Source organism: Triturus cristatus, chromosome 7, assembly GCF_964204655.1.
Source record: "Triturus cristatus chromosome 7, aTriCri1.1, whole genome shotgun sequence".
NCBI classification, from domain to species: Eukaryota; Metazoa; Chordata; class Amphibia; order Caudata; family Salamandridae; genus Triturus; species Triturus cristatus.
Genome location: NC_140590.1, coordinates 123,372,587 through 123,392,935, shown reverse-complemented (window position 1 = coordinate 123,392,935; position 20,349 = coordinate 123,372,587). Strand labels below are relative to the sequence as shown.

General features: G+C 48.3%; 1 protein-coding gene across 6 annotated transcripts in view; it reads left to right on the top strand.

Annotated features, from left to right (window-relative positions):
- LOC146809005 (sialic acid-binding Ig-like lectin 13) overlaps nt 1-20,349 on the top strand; it is a 550,981-nt gene that overhangs the window by 14,137 nt on the left and 516,495 nt on the right. The window lies entirely within an intron of this gene.

Genomic DNA, 20,349 nt, shown 5'->3' with positions numbered 1-20,349 from the left:
CGTGGTTACAACTGTGCATTACTCCAATAGTCACTTTACATCAGAAGAGGTCTTTCATCAGCTTTTTGTTCTGTCCGTTATTAGCTGTCCCTACTGCCAGTAGGACCCCAGGACTAAGAACAGCGTCTCTGTATATTCTGTCACACAGGACAGGAATTTCAACACAGCTATGTGAGTTACAGAATCTAGGGTATGAGATGTATTGTGAGTTGGTGACCCAAGCATAAATTAGTGTAGGGAAGTGCCCTCTTTCTGCATGGTTGCCCCCTCTTTTTGCTGAACTGCTGATGTACTTTGACTGAGTGTGCCCTGGGCTCCTGACAATCCGGTAACCAGGGCCTATGTTCTTTCCCTAAAACTGCATTGAGGACAAAACCCAATTGGCACTCTCTGGCCACAGGTCAGCCTCTGGTAAATGGTACCCCGGGTACTCAGGGCACTGTGACCAGGGAAGGTTTCTAAGGTCTGCAGCACTTATTGTGCTACCCTTAGAGGCCCTGTATGTTTACACTCACACACTGCCTTTGCTGGCTGCATGTTTTGGTGCAAAACAGAGTAAAGATTAGACATGGCTCACATCCCTGTGTAAAAGCAAAGGGGATGATGGACAGAGTGTTGCACATTGCAAGCACTCACCCCCAATCAGCTGATCTGGGTTTAATCCATCATCTTTCTTTAGCACACTCCGCCACCCCAGTTCAGACATGGCCATATGCAAATCAGTTTGACCCTGTGCTTCATGGGAACATTCCAGCCTGAACTGCCAAGCTATGTCTTCCCTGGACCGGAAAAAAGCATCCTGGGACTGGTTTCTGGCTAATCAGCCGTCATCAGCCAGCCTAGCTTGAATCCAGTGGCAAAGTGAGGAAGGGACCCACGTCTCGGCATACCCTGCCAACTTAGGGCGAACAATGCAAAACCAAAGGGCAAGATGTACGGATTGTTGAACATTGCAAGCACTAACCCCCAGTCAACTGATCTGGGTTTAATCCATCATCATTCTTTAGCTCACTCCGCCACCCCAGTTCAGACATGGCCACAAGGAAATCAGTCTGACCCTGTGCCTCATGGCAACAGTCCAGCCCGAACTGCCAAGCCATGTCTTCCCTGGACCGGAAACAAGCATCCTGGGACCGGTTTCTGGCTAATCAGCTGTCATCAGCCAGGCTAGCTTGAATCCAGTGGCGAAGTGAGCAAGGCACCCACGTCTGGGCATACCCTGCCAACTTAGGGCGAACAAAGCAAAACCAAAGGGGATGATGGACGGAGTGTTGAACATTACAAGCACTCACCCCCAGTCAACTGATCTGGGTTTAATCCATCATCATTCTTTAGCTCACTCCGCCACCCCAGTTCAGACATGCCCACAATCCACTGCTCTGTCATAAGTCAGCCACCCCTCTAGCTTGATGCACTATACCAGTGGTGAGGGTAAAGATGCATGATGTCTAAGCCAATTGTTAGACATTGTAACTGCATTACTGCCATTAGGAGAATATGTTGCTGGGAGTTTGTCATTACAAACTCCACAGCACCATGATGGCTTTACTGAAAACGGAGAAATTTGGTTTCAAACTTCTCAGCATATTAAACCCACACTGATGCCAGTGTGGGATTTAATGAAAAATGCACTCAGAGGGCATCTTGGAGATGCCCCCTAAAAAACGACCTACCACTAGTGTCCAGAGTGAGGGGCTACTCGCCAGCTGCCACCACCAGACATGTTTCTGGACCCCTGGGTTGAGAGCCTGCTGCTCTCGGAGGTCTGCAACAATGCACATCCTGGGACGATGTGCCAAGCCTCCTCCCCCAGGATGGGCAGGGTCCACAACTGCCTTTGTGAGCTTTCTCAGGCCTGTTGCTGCTTTCAGGAACTGGCCCCTACCAGTTCTGACCCCCACTTTGGGTGAGAGAATCGGTGGGAAAAACAAGTGACGAAAAGTGGTGTGCTCAGGTGGGGGAGGCAAGGCAAGGTGAAGCACAACTCTCAGTCCCTGCCATCTTGCAGATGGGGGATCCTAGACAACCAGAGTGAGGCATATGCCCCTCTTCCACTGGAGGGTGGCATAATAGGGGGTGTACCAACCCCAAGGAAGGGACCCATTGGTCCCAAATTTTACCTAACTGTAACACCCCTAAATCTAGTATTTAGGGGCAACCCTGAACCTTGCCTCCTCAGACAAGAAATGACTAAAAGAAGAAGAAGGACCGAACAATTTTGAAGAAATACAAGTCGTGTTGGATTTCGTATTTATGTTTTGTTGTTTTCTCCCCCTCATTCCAGACCTAAAATTGTTTGTACTGGGGTACCTTTCTTTTTTTCTGTGAGGCCCTCACAGGGTGATCCATGTAAACCGCCTAACACGTTTAAATGACAGGGCTGATGAGGATCAGGAAGAAGAGAGTAAACCTCTCCCTCACCTCCTCTCCCACAGTCTTAAAGATTGGCCAGTTGAAGGAGTTGTCTTCTCAGACACCCGTTCTGCCCAACAACAAGATAACTTCAGACAAGTTCTGAGGCAGTATGCTGGGCTCTTTTCTCTAACCCATGGTCAGATAACCTGGTGTGCCCATGATGTGGACTCTGGAGATAACATACCTGGCAAAACGAGAATATACAGATAGTCTGACTAAGTTAGGGAAAGCATCAGGGCTGAAGTCAGCAAGATGTTGGAGTTAGAGGTGATTTAGCCCTCTGAAAGTCTGGGGCTAGCCTAGTGGTCTCAGTCCCTAAGACTCATTCCAAGGCTGGTAAACTAGAGCTGAGGTTTTCTGTGGATTATAGAGGTCTTGTTTCTGTTACCAAGAGAGGCACACCCTATCCAAAGGGCTAATGAATTAATTGACAAGTTTGGGGTAGCCACATTTCTCAGTGCTTTTAATTTGACATCAGAGTACTGACAGAATGAGCTGACCCCAGGAGCAAAAGAGGAATCATCATTCTCAACCCCGGATGGACATTACCATTATACTGTAATGCCATTTGAATTAAAGAATGCCCAATCACCTGATCCACCTTGACAATATCATTTAGGCTTTGTAGAGAGCAGGCCTCACTATCGAGGCAAGCAAGTGCCAGATAGGGCAGGGATATGTTGTATACTTGGACCACCTTGTACGTGGATGCCAAGTTTTACAACACAAGATCCAAACAATTGTGGACTGGGTAACTCTAACAACCCATACTCGAGTCAGGGCATTCTTTGGTTTGCCTAGGTACTACAGGAGGTTTGTGAAGGGGTATGGTACCATTGTGGGACCCTTCACAGGGGTGACCTCCAAGAAGCAACCAAAGAAGGTAAACTGGGCAGTGAGCTGTCAAAAGACTTTTGCCACTATGAAGTAAGCAATGTGCTCAGCATCCATTCTAATAGCTCCAGATTATTCTAAGCAGTTCATAGTGCAGTCTGATGCTTCTGAACATGGGATAGAAGTGGTCCTATCCCACCTCAATAATGATGGTCATGATCAGCCTGTTGCTTTCATTAGTAGGAGGTTACTCCCCAGGGAACAGCTTTGGAGTACGACTGAGAGGGAAGACTTTGCTGTGGTTTGGTACCTGAAGAAGCTTAGACCATACCTGTTTGGTACAACCATCCTTGTACAAACTGACCACAGGACTCTCAGATGGCAGATGCAAATGAGAGGTGAAAACCCGAAATTGTTGAGGTGGTTCATCTCACTATAGGGAATAGACTTTACACTGGAGAGCAGACCTTGGACTGACCATGCCAATGTAGATGGCCTTTTCAAGTTTTTCAACATAGAAGAGTAAGACTCTCTTTGAAAAGGTTAGTCTCATTATCTTTTGTTTGGGGGGTTGTGTAGGAAAGTGCCCTTTTTTTACATAGTTGCCCCCTTCTTTTTGCCTGGTATTTTATACAATTTTGACTGACGTGTACTGGGTTCCTACTAATCAGGTCCCCCGTGCCAGTGTTCTTTCCCTAAAACAAGGTAACTGTTCAATTGCTCCCCAATTGGCAAGACTTTTAGCACCTCTGTAAGTCCCTAGTAAATGGTATCCCTGGAACCTAGTGCATGGGTACTAAAGAGGGTTCCGAAGGGCTGCAACATGTTTTGTGCTACCCTAATATACTTACCAGAAGACACATGCAGAATGCCACTGCAGGTTGCCTAGGATGGTGCAAGCAAGTGTGAAAAACGACATGACACACACCCTGTGTACCATGCCCACAGACACTGCATGCAATATATGTAAGTCACCACTACAGTAGGCCTTACAGCCCTAAGGCAGGGTGCATTATATTACATGTGAAACCATATCTGCATGAGCAGATATGCCCCTGTGCTGTCTAGTTCAATTACTAGATAGTGTAAGTGAACAGGGAAGCCATCTTAAGTATATGTAGTAGGAAATGGTCATTACAACTTCCCAGCTACATGATGGCTTCACTGATACACATGGTGTCTGGTATCAAACACCTTTTCTTAATAATTCCATACTGATGAGAGTAGTGGACGTATGAAAACATGCACCCATAGGGCACCTTGAAGGTGCCCCCTGAAAAACTACCAGCCTCTAACTGGGCTGGCTGAATGTCACCACAGACACATTTCTGACACCCTGCAGTTGATAGCCCACACTCTCCGATGCCAGGAATAAGGCCTTCTCTCGAGGAAGGTGTTCATACCTCCTCCAGCAGGATGGCTAGTGAATCTGCATACCAAGGCCAGGGACTTCAATGCCCCTGCCGCCTTTGATATGTGGCCCCAGCTTCTCCCGGACCTGGGAGATGCTAACTCCTGCCCTGAGGCCCATTTGGCACCAGGAACTGCAGGAAATGTGGTATGCAAGTAGGTATGTTGCGCTACCAGGCCAGTCACACCCCTAAGGTGGGCTGCCTGATGTGCTTCATGAAAAAAGAGTTCCACCATTTTGATTTTGGTGGAATTAGGAGCTCTGGGACAGGGTTATGCCCACTCCCCAGAGGAAGAGGTCATATAGTGAGGTGTAGTGACCCCAAGAGCAAGTAGCCCATTGGCTACTATCCTTCACTCCCCTTAATACCCCTAAAATCGGCATTTAGGTGGCCCCATGACACCAGGAACTCAGGTTCCCCTGACACGAGTAGAAGAAGAAGGCCGAAGAAGAGCCGATGAATCACGAACTGCGTGGGTTTTGGTGCTGAATCCTGCCTGCCTGTTCTTTTTTTTTTTCTCATTCACCAATGCACCTGCAACTCTTGGACCATTTGGCACCCTCGATCCATCTCACGGTCCATTGCATTCACTCGCGGCAAGCCTCCCAGACTCTGATCTTATCGGGGGGGCAATAACCCACCTTCGGGTCCATGACCTGGTGTAATCATAGAAATATATGTAGTTGTTTTTCCAACAGCATTACGTAGTGTCATGAGTGCTAACCCACCCACTTTATAAAATCCTCCCAGATTTCCCCCGACCGTGGTGAATTGCATTTAATATCCATATTGCAAGTCCACGTTGCCACTTTTAACCACTCCGTAGAGTGTGGGGGAGCAGGATCTAACCAATGTTTACAAATCGCCGGCCTGGCCAGAAGCAATAAGTAGAATGCTAGGCCCCTTTGCTTATTATTCAAAGTGTTGTGCATAACATTGTCCACCCCAAGGAGTACCAAGGCCTCAGTCAAAACTACATGTGCCCCTACAATTTCACTCATAGTGGTTTTCACACTCGTCCAAAATTCTTGAATCTTAGGGTATAAAAAGAAGATGTGTACATCGTTAGCTGTTTGGGAGGTTACATTTTTTACATCCGGAAACTGGCTGTATCACCAACTTGGCCACTTTTTGGTGGGTCCAGTTCAGCCTATTAACTAAAATTTCTCTTCTTCTGCCTTCAGGAAAAACCCATACCACTTTGCCACATCTTTACTTTTCGGGCTAACTTCTTGAAGGAGGAGCTCAAAGTCCCAAAGCCCACGTGTCTGTCTAGAGGCTGTTGCGAACCATGATGTGCCTGCCTGTTTTTGTCCTGACAATTGTGACAATCCGACTCTTCCTGCAGCTGTGCATCCACCAAAAGCCTCAGAGGGCCTCCAGCACTCCGCTAAGCCATCAGCAACTCCACTTGAAGTGGAGGAGTCACTTCCCTGCAACTGCAGGCACCGACCATAACATCCAGTTCACTGTGCTGCTGATCACCATATCCACAGGCACAGATGCCACCCAGGAGGAGATCACAATGCTCCAGGAGGTCAGATCCATCTCCCCACCAAGAATGGAGACGCCAGTTCCAAATGGAGCCACCCTGCACCAATACCCGAGGTACCAGAGTACTTGCAGCAACCAAACCTTGTTTTAGGTCCAATCTGGACTCCAACGCTGAAACAACTGATGTCAGCATCACATAGGCCAGCACCGAGAGTTGCCCGGGTGTCCTGTTTTGCCCCTCTCTGCAGGTTCAACCTAGAGCCATGAGTGCTTTTGGCGCACAAGCCCAGCCAACCAAAACCCTCTGCACACCAGTCCGGGTCCACAAGACGGTGTAGCGAGCTAGGGTACCAACCCATTCAGCACCTCTGCATCTGGACACTCCAGGGCAGGTAAGCTCAAACTGCTGGTGGTACTTCGGTGCTGCAGCACCTCAAGTCCTAAAGGGGACCATAGGAATACGGTTTCAAATACCTGTATGTAGTATATGTTTCTTTCTCCATATGATAGCATTACCATGTAAAACACCTTGTCACCGTCCACAGATGCAAAGGGCTCGGATGTGTGATAGGGGTTCTTTAATAGGCTCAAGACAAGACGATTACAATAGTTGTTTTGTCTTCCTGTAGCTCCGGGGTACTTCCTTGGTTCCTCTTCTGGGTTCTGGGGCTGCTACCGGTCGTCGGGGCTCTTTGTGGGGCAGGTGTCTCCGGGCTTCCCCTCGGTGCAAAAAGAAAAGGACAGGCGGTTAGTGGCTCCGTTTTACGGCTCTTCTGGCCCTATCCTGCCTGCTTCTACTCAGTGATACCTCTCCCTAAGGACTATGACGTGGTTGTGCTCCCAGGAGGTCACTCCCCTTTTCCCCCCTTTACTCTGGGCCCTTTCTTCAGGAACCTCTCAACGGGGTATATATGGGTGAGCTTTCCCCTTCTCTTGCCTCTATGGTTAGGCTTCTCTTTGTTCTGGGCTGGTGATGTGGGTGCTCGGCGTTATCCTCTCTCGTGAGCCTGGGCTGTCCAAACCCACCCCACTACAGGCCCGAGAATCCCGCCTCCCTTGACCACCACCCAAAAAAGGACCTCCCTGTGCTCCCCACTACTCGCCTGAAACCGGAGCCCCGTGACAGGGACCCGGCCGCCTCGTCCTGAGCGTCCTCCTCGGGGTTCGCCGGAGCCCTCGTTTCCGTCTCCTTGCCTCTTCTACCCGACGTGCTCCTGCTGGTCTTCTCCTCGTTCCCCTCCCTGCTGCTTCCGTTCTCCTCTCCGCGTTCCTCTGTCTCCTCGCCGTCGGTGTGTCTCTCCGTCTCCCGCTCGTCTCCTCCTCCGTCTCGCTCTTCCGGGTTCTTGTGCTCGCTGTGGCTCCGCCCACCAGCCGACGGCAGTGTCAGCACCAGTTGGGATGCCGGAATGCATGCTGGAGTGCCCCCGGGGCACTCCGGGTGTCGATCCTCTCCTGTGTCGTCACAGTGCCTCCTCACCTGGCATGGCCGATCGGGCCATGAAGCATCCAGACAGCGGGAAAGAAAGTCCACATTGGCCTGCTGAACCCCCAGCCGATGAGCCACCTGGAAGGAAAAAGGTTGGAGGGCTAAGAACCACCGTACCACACAGGGGTTGGTGTCTTTATGCTTCGCCAGCCAAACCAGCGGGGCGTGATCCATCAACAGGGTAAAGGAACGGCCCAGGAGGCAGTACTGCAGGGCTTGCACTGCCCACCGGATCGCCAAGCACTCTTTCTCCACCGTCGAATAGTGGACCTCCCGGGGTAGGAGTTTGCGGCTCAGGTAAACAACGGGGTGAGATTCCCCGGAGGGGGCTACCTGGGAAAGGACCGCTCCTAAGCCCCTGTCTGAGGCATCCGTCTGGAGCGTAAACGGAAGGGTGAAGTCCTGACAGATCAAAAGGGGGTCGTTACACAACCGGGTCTTGAGGGCATTGAAGCAGCGTGTTTGTTCGGGGTTCCACGTACGGAACGTGTTTGGCTGTGTTTTCTTCAACATGTCTGTGAGTGGGGCGGCCTCTTCGGAGAACCTGGGGATAAAGCGACGATAGTACCCCACGAGCCCCAGCAACGCCCTGAGGCCCCTTTTTGTGGTGCGTCTGGGTAGTGCTTGGATGGCGTTTACCTTGTCCACCTGCGGTTTAATGTGTCCCTGTTGTACGTGGTAACACAGGAATTTAATGTTGTCTGTGGCTAACATGCATTTGTCTGGGTTAGCCGTAAGTCCAGCTTCTCGAAGACCCAGGAGGACGGCTCCTATGTGTGTTAAGTGTTCCTCCCAGGTTGTGCTGAAGATGACTATGTCATCTAAATATGCGGCTGCATACTCGTGGTGGGGTTTTAGGACTACGTCCATGAGGCGCTGAAAGGTGGCAGGGGCCCCGTGTAACCCAAAGGGAAGGACGCGAAAGTGGTATAAACCCGAAGGGGTGGCGAATGCCGTCTTTTCTCGGGCGTCTGGGGACAGAGCTATCTGCCAGTACCCCTTCGTTAGGTCCAATGTTGTCATGTACCGGGCTGTCCCTAAGCGGTCGAGCATTTCATCGACCCGAGGCATGGGATAGGAATCGAACTGTGACACGGCGTTTAGGCATCTATAATCAACGCAGAAGCGCACGGTGCCGTTCGGTTTGGGCACTAGTACGATGGGCGAGCACCAAGGACTGCAGGAGGGCTGAATGATGCCCGCCGAGAGCATGTCCTGTACTTCTTTTTCTACGACCTGTCGTCTTGTCTCTGGGATACGATAGGGTCGTTGTCTTATCGGTGTAGCCCCATTAGTCCGGATCTCGTGTTGTACTAGGGTCGTTCTCCCGGGGTTTGTGGAGAATACGTCCTGATAGTGCTGCAGAAGGTCAAGGAGGGATTGGTTTTGTTCGGGGTCCAAGTGGGTTCCTTTCGGTATGGACTCGAGAACAGTAGTGCCGCCCATGGAAGGGAAAGGTATGTCAAGAGGGGTGCTGTCTGTGATGAGTAGGGTAGGGGCTGACTGGTTTGGGCCGTTTGCGTCCTCTACCCACTGTTTCAACAGGTTGACGTGGTAGATCTGCCCTTTCGTGCCGCTGTGTGGGACGGCTACCCTGTAGGTAACAGGTGTGATTTGGGCGAGTACCACATAAGGGCCTTGCCAGCGGGCCAGTAGTTTGTTATCGGAGGAGGGTAGAAGGAGTAGTACCTTGTCACCCACGGTGAAGTGTCTAAGGGTGGTGTTTCGATCGTATACTTTTTTTTGTTTTTGTTGGGCCGCATCGTGGTTATCCCTTACTTGGTTCCAGAGAGTCGATAAGCGGGCCTTCAGCTGTGTGGAGTACGTGAGAAGGGGTTTTCCCTCGTCCTCCTCCTCCTCCCACTGTTTGGCTGCCATGTCTACCAGAGTCCTAGGTTTTCTACCGAACACCAGTTCAAAGGGGCTGAACCCGGTAGAGGATTGTGTATGTGTTCTGATTGCAAAAAGAGTTAAGGGCAACTGTCGGTCCCAATCCCTCCCGGTCTCCGATATGGTTTTCCTCAGGATGAGCTTCACCGTTTGGTTATATCTTTCAACTAGGCCGTCCGTCTGGGGGTGGTAAACGGAGGTGGGTATCTGTCGCACCCCTAGTAGGGAACAGATCTGGGCCATGAGGCGAGACATGAAGGGTGTTCCCTGGTCGGTGAGCAGTTCTTTGGGAAACCCCACCCGGCTAAAGAAGGTTATCATGGCTTGGGCTACGCTACTGGTGGTCATGCTTGTAAGGGGAATGGCCTCAGGGTAGCGTGTCGCATAGTCAACCAGTACGAGGATATACCTATAGCCCCGGGACGAAACCAGTAAGGGCCCGACTAAGTCCATACCAACCCGGGAGAAGGGTATGTCTATGACAGGAAGGGGTTGTAGCGGGGCCTTGGGGACGTGAGGGGGGTTGGTTATCTGACATGTGGGGCAGGCCATGCAATATCTTCTGATGTCGGAAAACACCCCTGGCCAGTAAAACCGTTGCAAGAGGTATTCCTCTGTCTTTTCCCTCCCATAGTGGCCCCCTCCCGCTTGATTGCGGGCCAAATAGAGTACCTGTTTCACAGTATCTCCGGACTTTGTTATAGCCCGATACAGTAGACCTTTACTGATAAGAAAACAAGGGCCTACCTGACTATCCTCGCCAGCCGCTGCTCGGGCCCAGGCTTGTCCTAAAGCTGGATCTTCTCTTTGTGCAGCCCTGAAGCTGAGTGGCGATGTTGGTGGGGTATCTGTACCTAGGGAGGAGGAAGAGGTTGTGTTAGCCAGGCCATTTAACACCATAAGCCTACCCTGTTCCCTTTTCTCTTTATGGGTTTTCTTTGTTTTACCCCTACCCGGCTGTATCTCAGTGTTATATAGGGGTGCGCTCTGTAACCATCCCCGGGTCTCCTTCTCTTCGATGGCCCTTGAGAGCAGGGAGGGGAAGTGAACATAGTCGGTTCCGATAATCATGGCCTCGACCATTCGGGGAATGCCCCCTACCCTGATCCACTCCTTAATTTCGCCGTTGGTGAGACATACCACCGCGACGGGGTAGTTTTTCTGATCCCCATGGACACATGTGATGGATACAGTCTCCCCTTCCTGCCACTGGTGGGGTTGTATCTGTTCCTGAGAGATGACCGAATGCCTGCACCCTGAGTCTATGAGAACCTTTGTGTCTACGTCGTTAATAGGTAAGGTTAGGTGGTACGCCTCTTTCCCGTCTCCTGCCCAGAGTATCTTTCCCTTTGTGTACCCGATGTCCATGGGCTCGGTGTTGACCTGTTTCTGTGGGCAGTTACGGGAAATGTGACCCCATTCCGCACAGTGGAAGCATTGGGGTCCCTGAAGCCCTTCCTTTGGACGGGGCAAAAACCGGGGATCGATAAGGGGTCGAGGGGCAGGAGGTGAAGGGCTGGGGTTGGCTGCCCTCCACCGATGGATGAGGGTAGTCGGGAGCCGGGGTGTGAAGGGTCTTGTTTCCGGGTTCCGCTGATGTGCACATGCGAGTTCGATGGCATAGGGCGCTGTAAGGTTTGGGTGTTGTCGGACCCACAACCGGGTGGCCGTCGGGAGTCCCTCTATGAACTGTTCCAGCAGTACTTTATCCATAACGTCATCCATGCTTGAGGAATGGGGTTGTAGCCACCAAGTCCCGAGGTCCTGAATACGATAATAGAAGGCCCGGGGATTGTCCTGGGCTTGCCACTTCTCCCTTTGGAACCGGGCACGGTATTGTTCCGAGTCACACCCTAGTCTCTCCAGTATTGCTTTCTTGATCATTTCATAGGGCGTGGTACCTCCGGGGTTTGCAGCCTGGTACGCCGTCTGCAGGTCCCCAGACAATAAGGGTGCGATGTACTGTCCCCACCTCTCCACGGGCCATTGGGCTGTGCTGGCCACTCGCTCAAAGTTGGTGAAGAAGAAGTCCGGGTCCTCTCCGGCCCTGTATTTCTGGAGAACCGAGCTCGGGACGTTGGGATGGACTTTCGTGCTTGCAATGGTCTCAGTGAACTTCTGGATGGCCGTATCTTGGACTACCTGGTTTTGCACCATGAGCCCGGCCTGGGTCTGGAGGGCCTCCTGTAGGTATTCTCTGTCGCGTTTGGCCTCTGTGGACTGTGCCTCTAATACCAGTTGTAGGTGTCGCTGTCCCTCCGCCAATTGCGTCAGCATATCGTTCAGTCCGATGGGTTGCGACATGGCGTGCGATTCCGCGAGATCCCACTTCTGACACCACTGTCACCGTCCACAGATGCAAAGGACTCGGATGTGTGATAGGGGTTCTTTAATAGGCTCAAGACAAGACGATTACAATAGTTGTTTTGTCTTCCTGTAGCTCCGGGGTACTTCCTTGGTTCCTCTTCTGGGTTCTGGGGCTACTACCGGTCGTCGGGGCTCTTTGTGGGGCAGGTGTCTCCGGGCTTCCCCTCGGTGCAAAAAGAAAAGGACAGGCGGTTAGTGGCTCCGTTTTACGGCTCTTCTGGCCCTATCCTGCCTGCTTCTACTCAGGGATACCTCTCCCTAAGGACTATGACGTGGCTGTGCTCCCAGGAGGTCACTCCCCTTTTCCCCCCTTTACTCTGGGCCCTTTCTTCAGGAACCTCTCAACGGGGTATATACGGGTGAGCTTTCCCCTTCTCTTGCCTCTATGGTTAGGCTTCTCTTTGTTCTCGGCTGGTGATGTGGGTGCTCGGCGTTATCCTCTCTCGTGAGCCTGGGCTGTCCAAACCCACCCCACTACAGGCCCGAGAATCCCACCTCCCTTGACCACCACCCGAAAAAGGACCTCCCTGTGCTCCCCACTACTCGCCTGAAACCGGAGCCCCGTGACAGGGACCCGGCCGCCTCGTCCTGAGCGTCCTCCTCGGGGTTCGCCGGAGCCCTCGTTTCCGTCCCCTCGCCTCTTCTACCCGACGTGCTCCTGCTGGTCTTTTCCTCGTTCGCCTCCCTGCTGCTTCCGTTCTCCTCTCCGCGTTCCTCTGTCTCCTCGCCGTCGGTGTGTCTCTCCGTCTCCTCCTCCGTCTCGCTCTTCCGGGTTCTTGTGCTCGCTGTGGCTCCGCCCACCAGCCTACGGCAGTGTCAGCACCAGTTGGGATGCCGGAATGCATGCTGGAGTGCCCCCGGGGCACTCCGGGTGTCGATCCTCTCCCGTGTCGTCACACACCTTTACCTGTAAAAATTGATATCTCGACTATTACTTACCAATTACAAAGTTCCTGGTGTTAAAATATATATAGAAATTACTGGTATTTTTCGAAACTGATATCAAGTTTAAGCACTGTAAGCCAGTACACTACATAAAAAGCCAGCTTCCTACAAGATTAAATATAAAGAAAAAAACATTTAATATATCAAACGGAAAGGCAAACCAACAAGCATAATTAAAGCTTCGGTTTCAAAATAGAAAATGAAACTGAAACATGTCTTAACCCCCTTCTGCTGTGTTTTTCTAGATGAACATGAGAAGCAGAAAGAAGCTATTTATGGCAACACATTTTTTCCATACTTTAGGCTAGTAAGATAAACTATCACTGCATGATTCCATACATTCCTTTTTAGATCTGATTCTAATATCTTTTTGCAATTAATATTTAACAGCTTTTAGGGTGGTAAACATTGCACTAGAGAATTCTAATTGTATTCTTCATGGTTACAAACATCCTATCTCCTTCAAATGAAAGTTCAGCATACCAAGGATTTAAGCATTTTTTCTGAAGGATGATGGTGTGGCTACACATTACAACAAATAAAGTGGCCCCTGTGGTATATTATAAGAATATGTAAGTCACTGAGGAATTCCATGACCTTATAAATGTACTCAGACTTTGGCATAGGTCCTCTAAACAGAATTACACCAAATTTGAAAAAGAAATAGAACTTTACTCATAAAGTGTACTTCTTGTGCTTTAGTGTAAATTAGAACATTGGAATTGGGATTTCAATCCCCTCTGCTCTGTGAGGCCTTTGTTTTATTTGTGAGAACATTCTGTCCAGTAGTGGTGGAATGCTCTAATAGCTTTATAACCCTCCATTGCTGAGCTATACCGGCATTAAAGTCACTCTCCCTTGTTAAAGGGCTGAGCCGAATGTTGGAGCCGGCCTTTGATGGTCGGTATAGCCCACTACAGAGCGCTATAAATCTTTTTCCGCTCAGCCATTTTCAAGGAAGAAGTGTTTAACCCTATTGTTGCCAAGCCTTTTCCGCCTAGAATGCTAAGACCTTTTTTTGACTATTTGGGGTAGTTCGGGCGTAAGCCTCCATACTATCCATGCCAAATTTGCATACTTTTTCCCAAGATGTTGGGGATTGTAAAGGCACCCAAGATATTTGGATTCCCATGGAGGGGACAGTAAACTAGCCGAAATATAAGTTTAAGTTTTTTTGGGTGGCAACATAAAAAAAAGAACTCCACGAAAAAGGGCCTTTTTTCTCCAAAATGGCATCAATTTTGCTGTGATAAAGTCACCATCATCCCTGTTTTCAGGAACATGCAGAGCTGAACCCAAAAAATAATATTTCACCACAGTTTTGGTGTTTTTTATAGATATAACCCATTTTTCCTTCTTTTTGTCCTTTCAACCTACTTCTAGGTTGTAGTGGATACCAGTGTTTCAACATATTCTTTCTTTCTTTCTTTTATAATCTTTATTGCGACCATTTAGATCATAAAAGATATACAACAATAAAAACATTTAAAAAAGAATTAACATTCAGATAAAAAATAACACATAACATTTTGAGCAGAAGTATAAATAACACCGAGTTACAAAATACAATTCATTCAATAGTTCTATTATCCCCAGCCTCAATCTGCTTTATATGACTTGCTCGAATGTGCCACATTGCACTTAAAAATTTAGCTACCGCAAACACAACCGGGGGCGAGAGATCTGTTTTTAACACTCTGTATGCATGTAGATAATGCCTAAGACCCAGGTTCTTAAGAAGGGGAACAAGCCAGTAATTTCTGGGTCTACGGTATGCCTTACAGAAAAAGATCATATGTAGGTCATCCTCCCGGGATTGGGTGCATAGAGAGCATTGCTCTGATGAGGGGGGATTGGACCACTGCTTTGTGTATGATCTAAGTGGGAGTGAGCTGTGTCTCCACTGAAGGAACAATTTTCTGGTCAAGACCGGACTAATCTTGTCAAGAACTCTCTCTTGGTGGTACACATCTTTCGTTTTAACAAATGAGTTAGTAAGAGACCCCTCCTTTATAGCCCCTATAAGTTTTGATAATTTAAATTCATAAAATTCTTTTACCAGGAGTTTCCTAGGGGTCCTACAGCACGCACTCTCTGGATCTAGCCAAAGGCCCGGCCGTCCCAGATTCTCACATGTTTTTTTCACATAGGTTAGCCATGGGATAATAGCGGCTTTTGGCAGAGTTAGAATCTCTTGTAGTTCAGACCTGTATGTTGCAAGTTCTGGCCTAGCCCACAAACGACGCCAGAAGGTCAGCGGTTTAAGTGCCAGCTCTTCACTAATGGGTCTCAGTCCCAGGTCCAACCTCAACGGCAAAAGGTTGGACCTGGGACTGAAGGGCTGCAAGCTGCCTACTAAAATTATTTTCAGTAACCAGTAAGTGCTGGGTGGAGGTGTGGCCCCACAGTTCCCCGCCGTATACTACTGCCCCACGCGCTTGCATTTTATAAATTTGTAGGGCTGGTGTCAAGGGTTTGAAGGACGAAGTATTCCTCAACCTACGGATACCTCCAGTTAATTGAACCAGTCACATATTGGCCTTGTTGCGGTGGGTGTCCCAGGACATTGTTTGATTAATGGTGACCCCCAAATACTCAAATGTAGATACCCTCTCCAACTTCTGAGTACCTATGGTGGGGTTGGGCCGGATGGAATTTGGGGGATTGAAAATCCTATATTTCGTCTTCGTTGCATTAATCTCTAGACCCCTCTCAGTGCAGAAGGTCGAAAATCCATCTAAAATTCGTTGGATTCCCATGGGGGACTTGGACAGCAGCAGGGTGTCATCCGCAAACATGATAGCGGGCACCCTGCTGCCATTGAGTTTTGGTGCATCAGTATCGGCCACCCTCAACAGGTGGTCGATAACCCCGTTGATAAAGAGGCAAATCAGGGTCGGAGCGAGGACACAACCCTGTCTTACCCCCCTGTCAACCGGGAATCTATCCGTGAGTACCCCATTCCTACCGCACCTCACACGTGCGAAATTTCCCGAATGCAATCTTATCAAAATTGAAAGGATGTCTTGCGGTATGGCCAGGTCCGCCAAGACGGACCAGAGTCTTACTCTTGGAACTAAGTCGAAGGCAGCACGCAAGTCCACGAAAACCGTGTACAAGCTGCCACCCTCGATTATTGCGGTCTTCCAGTAAATAAGGTTCAAGCGGAACACCTGGTCCGTGGTCGAAACCCCCTTCCTAAAACCTGCCTGGTAGGGGCTAAGGATGGAGAAATCATCAATCCATGTTTGGAGGCAATCAAGAATCAGCCTACCAAAGAGCTTTTGGGAGACATCTATAAGGCTAATGGGCCTGTAGTTGGCTGGGAGCAGAGGTGACCCCTTTCTAAAGACCGGCACAATCTCTGCGCCCAGCCAAGTACTAGGCACCTCCATGCCCCCCAGAATAGCATTAAACATGGACACTAGATATGGTGCCCAAACATCTGGTTCCTGTTTAAAGAGATCCCCGGGGAGGCCGTCCAAACCCGGAGCCTTGCCAAGGGGTAGGGCAGAAATCGCTGCTCTAATTTCAGTCACCGTAAAATGGTCTCCAGAATGACATGATGTTACAGCGGGTAGTAATTCGCCGGGGGCCCCAGCCTCTACCCTATAAAGGGACCAGAAATGCTCCTTCCAAGCTTCAGCTGAGATGTTAGGTTCTATGGCCGATGGAAGATCTTCTGAACCAGTGTTTACAATTCTCCAGAATTTGCGAGAGTCCCTATTGGCTAGTGATTTAGTAAGGTCCTCCCACTTCTCCTGATCCCACTCGATCTTAGCATTAAAGATCAAACGCTTATACTCCCTTTTCCTAGCCTTGATCTCAGCTCGGCTATTGCCTTCCTTAATGGCGATTAAACATATTGAAAATGAGTCGGACTAAACAGCCATTTGTGAAAATATTTTCATTTGTCATTTTTTGTCATGATGGGAGATTTACTCTCTCTTACCAAACTAGAGCTTTCAATTCATGGGATACATAGGATTTGTTGCTTATCCAAGAGCCCTATGCACCCAGAGCTACCAACTGTGCTGCAGCTTACAATGGTTTTCCATTGGGGACCAAATACACAGCAATTCATATGGCAAAATATAAACTTAAAAAATGGCCATGAAGGAAACATATATTTTTTAAATGAACACCAGACACTGAGTTTAGAAGCAGTGGTCATTTGTACATCTCTGAATTTGTGGGTACACATATTAGCATGTGATTCAGCAGGCTCTTTTCAAAATGACTTTTTTCTTACACACTGGTTTACATTTAGAAGGCACAATGGCAGAGACATCCAATTGGTAAAAACCCATTTTCCCCTATTATGTGCTACCCCAGGCCTCTCAATAAAAATGGTAACTCACTTGTGTTGGTAGGCCAAGTGCTTGCAGCAGAAAAGGCAACGACTCCAACATGGAAATATTTCTGGTGAAAACTGGCCCTTTTTTGCAATGTGGATAGCTTTGGATTTTCTGATCCAGTTCAGTTGGCACCTGAGGAAACATAGCAAACCTGCACATTTCTGAAAACAAGATACCTAGGGAAATCCAGAGTGACTGAATTGCATTCCTTTCATTCAGTCTTCTTACCCAGAATCCCTTGCAAACCTCTAACCTTGACTAAAAACACCTCTTACTCACATTTCTCTGATGGAAGGTTCTGGAATACGTGGGGAGCCACAAATTTCCTACCACCTAGCATTCTCCAAGTCTCCTGATAAAACAATACCTCATTTTTGTGGGTAAGCCCTAAAATGCAACACGGACACATCAGATTTTTTCTCTGAAAACCAACAACTTTTTACAATGTGGATAGCTGTGGAGTTTGGGTCTTTGCTCAGCTGGCACCTAGGGGCCCCTAGCAAACCTTATCACTTGGGTGGGTAGGCATAGTGCACGCCACTGTGGTAAATAATTTAATTACCGGAACTTAATTTGATGCGGAAAATCTATAATAATAGCTCAGTAAAATAAGAGGCAGAATCCGTGGTATTAGAGGTTCGGAACGGGCTTTATTCCAAGATCAATTCGAATTGAGGAGCTCCATATTCCATCACCACGAAGGTTCAGGAAGTGAAGGCCCTACTTTATTGACAAGTAATCATTTTTATACAATATGCATTACAGTGAAACAGATGGAGGAGGCGTAACAATTGATAGCAAAGATAAAACATACATGCGTAGCTAGAGTGGGTGTAACTGGGTGTAACTAAAGAACGTCATCAGGTATGATGTCATAATAGGGTGGTTCCATGAAAGAATTTCGCAATGTCAGCAGAAATACTTGGCAGAAATGCTCGCGCAGCAGCATGACGTGTGATTGACGTGCAACTAGGGGGTGAAGGGGACTTGACATTTAGCTCTACATGTGGAGACAGAAGTCTGGGGGGTCAAGTCAACCTAATCCCAAATCATATCTAACATCCTATGTTTAAAGAACTGTGTTATCCAAAAAGAAAGGTCTTTCGAACAAAATCTATTCTATACTGACTGTGGGTGCGTGTACAAGCGTCTAAGTGTCTACACTAGATGCGAGGGCAGAAATCTTCCATAGTAACAGGGCTATGAATTACTTGCATAAAGACAGAGAAGCCGGGCCTTTTGCTCGGTAGCTGGAAGAATGTTTACTTAAACTACTAGACAGGAATGCATTGGATAGGGAGCGGAGCAGATAATTTCGAAGGTGAAATACAGTTTCTTGGCAGGCAACAGGCTGGAGTCAGGCACCGTTAGCCGCGCAGGGAGTAGGACAAAGTTCATGGATACAGATGCGAGCTCAGACTGGAGCTTTCAGAGGCAGAAGGCAAGAAAAGCTTGATGGCAGAATCAGGGCCTACTCGCCTGGACTGTAAAATGGCATAAGTGAACCATATAAAGCCGGTGGCCTTTCATACTTAGGAATGGAATATCCGGCCCATTCATGGCGGATCTAAAAGAGGACATGTTGACGGTGGACGCACACGTGTTTGCGTCTTCATAACTGGAACTGGAGGGAACATACATGTACTTGTGATTTATACATGAAACCGTTGGGGTCCAAGATAGGGGACATAACTGATCATAAAAATCCATATTTCCACATTCCCTCCTTGTCCCCTACTTGCCCGTTAAGAGATATCAATCTTCATCAATCCGTTGATCTGTTCATATAGCATCATTTGCTCTTCTTTTTTCTTCTGGGATGAACGAAATTTTGGTGGTGGGATACACGATGTGGCACACAGACCACAGATCGCTGGTCCACATTGTAGACATAGACAGCAACTGAATAATATGAGGAAGCCAATACCTAGGAAGGATAGGACCCTCCATCCAAAGGTAGATAATACACTCCAAAACCAACCGGACCAAGTCCAGGTGCCTGGATTCTGGTGTATCTGGCTTACAATCTTATGAAGGCGAGTTATGGCTTTATATACAGATGGCGAATTTTCTGGTATGAAAATGCAACAGCTTGATCCGATGACCCTACAAGCTCCGCCCCTATCGGCCAGGATGACGTCAAGGACAAGACGATTTTGAAGCACAACAATCCGCATAGCAGACTGCTCTTCTGTTAAATTGCCTAAGGCGGAAATAGTTTCGTTCACTACTGCTTCAAGGGTTCTGGTTAATCTACGTATCAGCTTACTATTGGTAACTGTACCTATATAGGGAAAGAGACCTTTATTGAAATCTGTGTATTTTTCCCATGCTGTCTCAGTGTAATCGACTATTGGGAGATCTCTCCTTTCTCTATTGTGTACTAAATGAGTATTTCTGTGATAATCAGGAGGAGCTAGGAAAACAGGTGGCAAAAGGAATCCGATGTAGCAGGTACCATCCCAATCTAGAGGCAAACGTATGTATGCCGTCTGACCACATATGAAGTAGGAATGGCGGGAAGCTCTAAATGTAGACTTGCCTTGATCACTAAATTCTATTACAGTGGTGCATCTACTATGGCCCATATGTATGGAACCATTCTTTCTTACACATAATTCACCTTTAACTGGAAATACTGACATGGCGGGCAAAATTGGTGTAGCTTCGGATTCGACATTCAGGATCATGAGATTAAGCGTGAAATTACCTAATCCATATACTTCATTTTCTAGATCAGTTCCTGTTCTTTTGGGAAGTCCCTCCTTGTTAGGGTGACAGACTTTGAGTAAAACTAAGTTCAGATTTCCCCATACCCAGTTATTCTGGTAAACTGCAGAATTCGAATCTAGGGAATTAATTAAACTAAACCATGCTCCACAGGAGCCATTGTGTGTGAATGGGTATGGAAAGAGAGGTAGAATTCCTTTATAGTTCTGATAAGGAGGGAGTCGGCCACATATCCAACAATTTGTAGCATTGCTAACCTGATGGGAATGATGTAACATACTAATAAAAGTGTTATTGCGCAGCGCAAATCTATAGGACAACTCATGCGGGGGTAATTCGCTAAAAGAATGTTCAGCAGTAACATTGTAAACATGTTTAGAAATAGGATAATATATGTGCAACAATATACTTGCAGTAA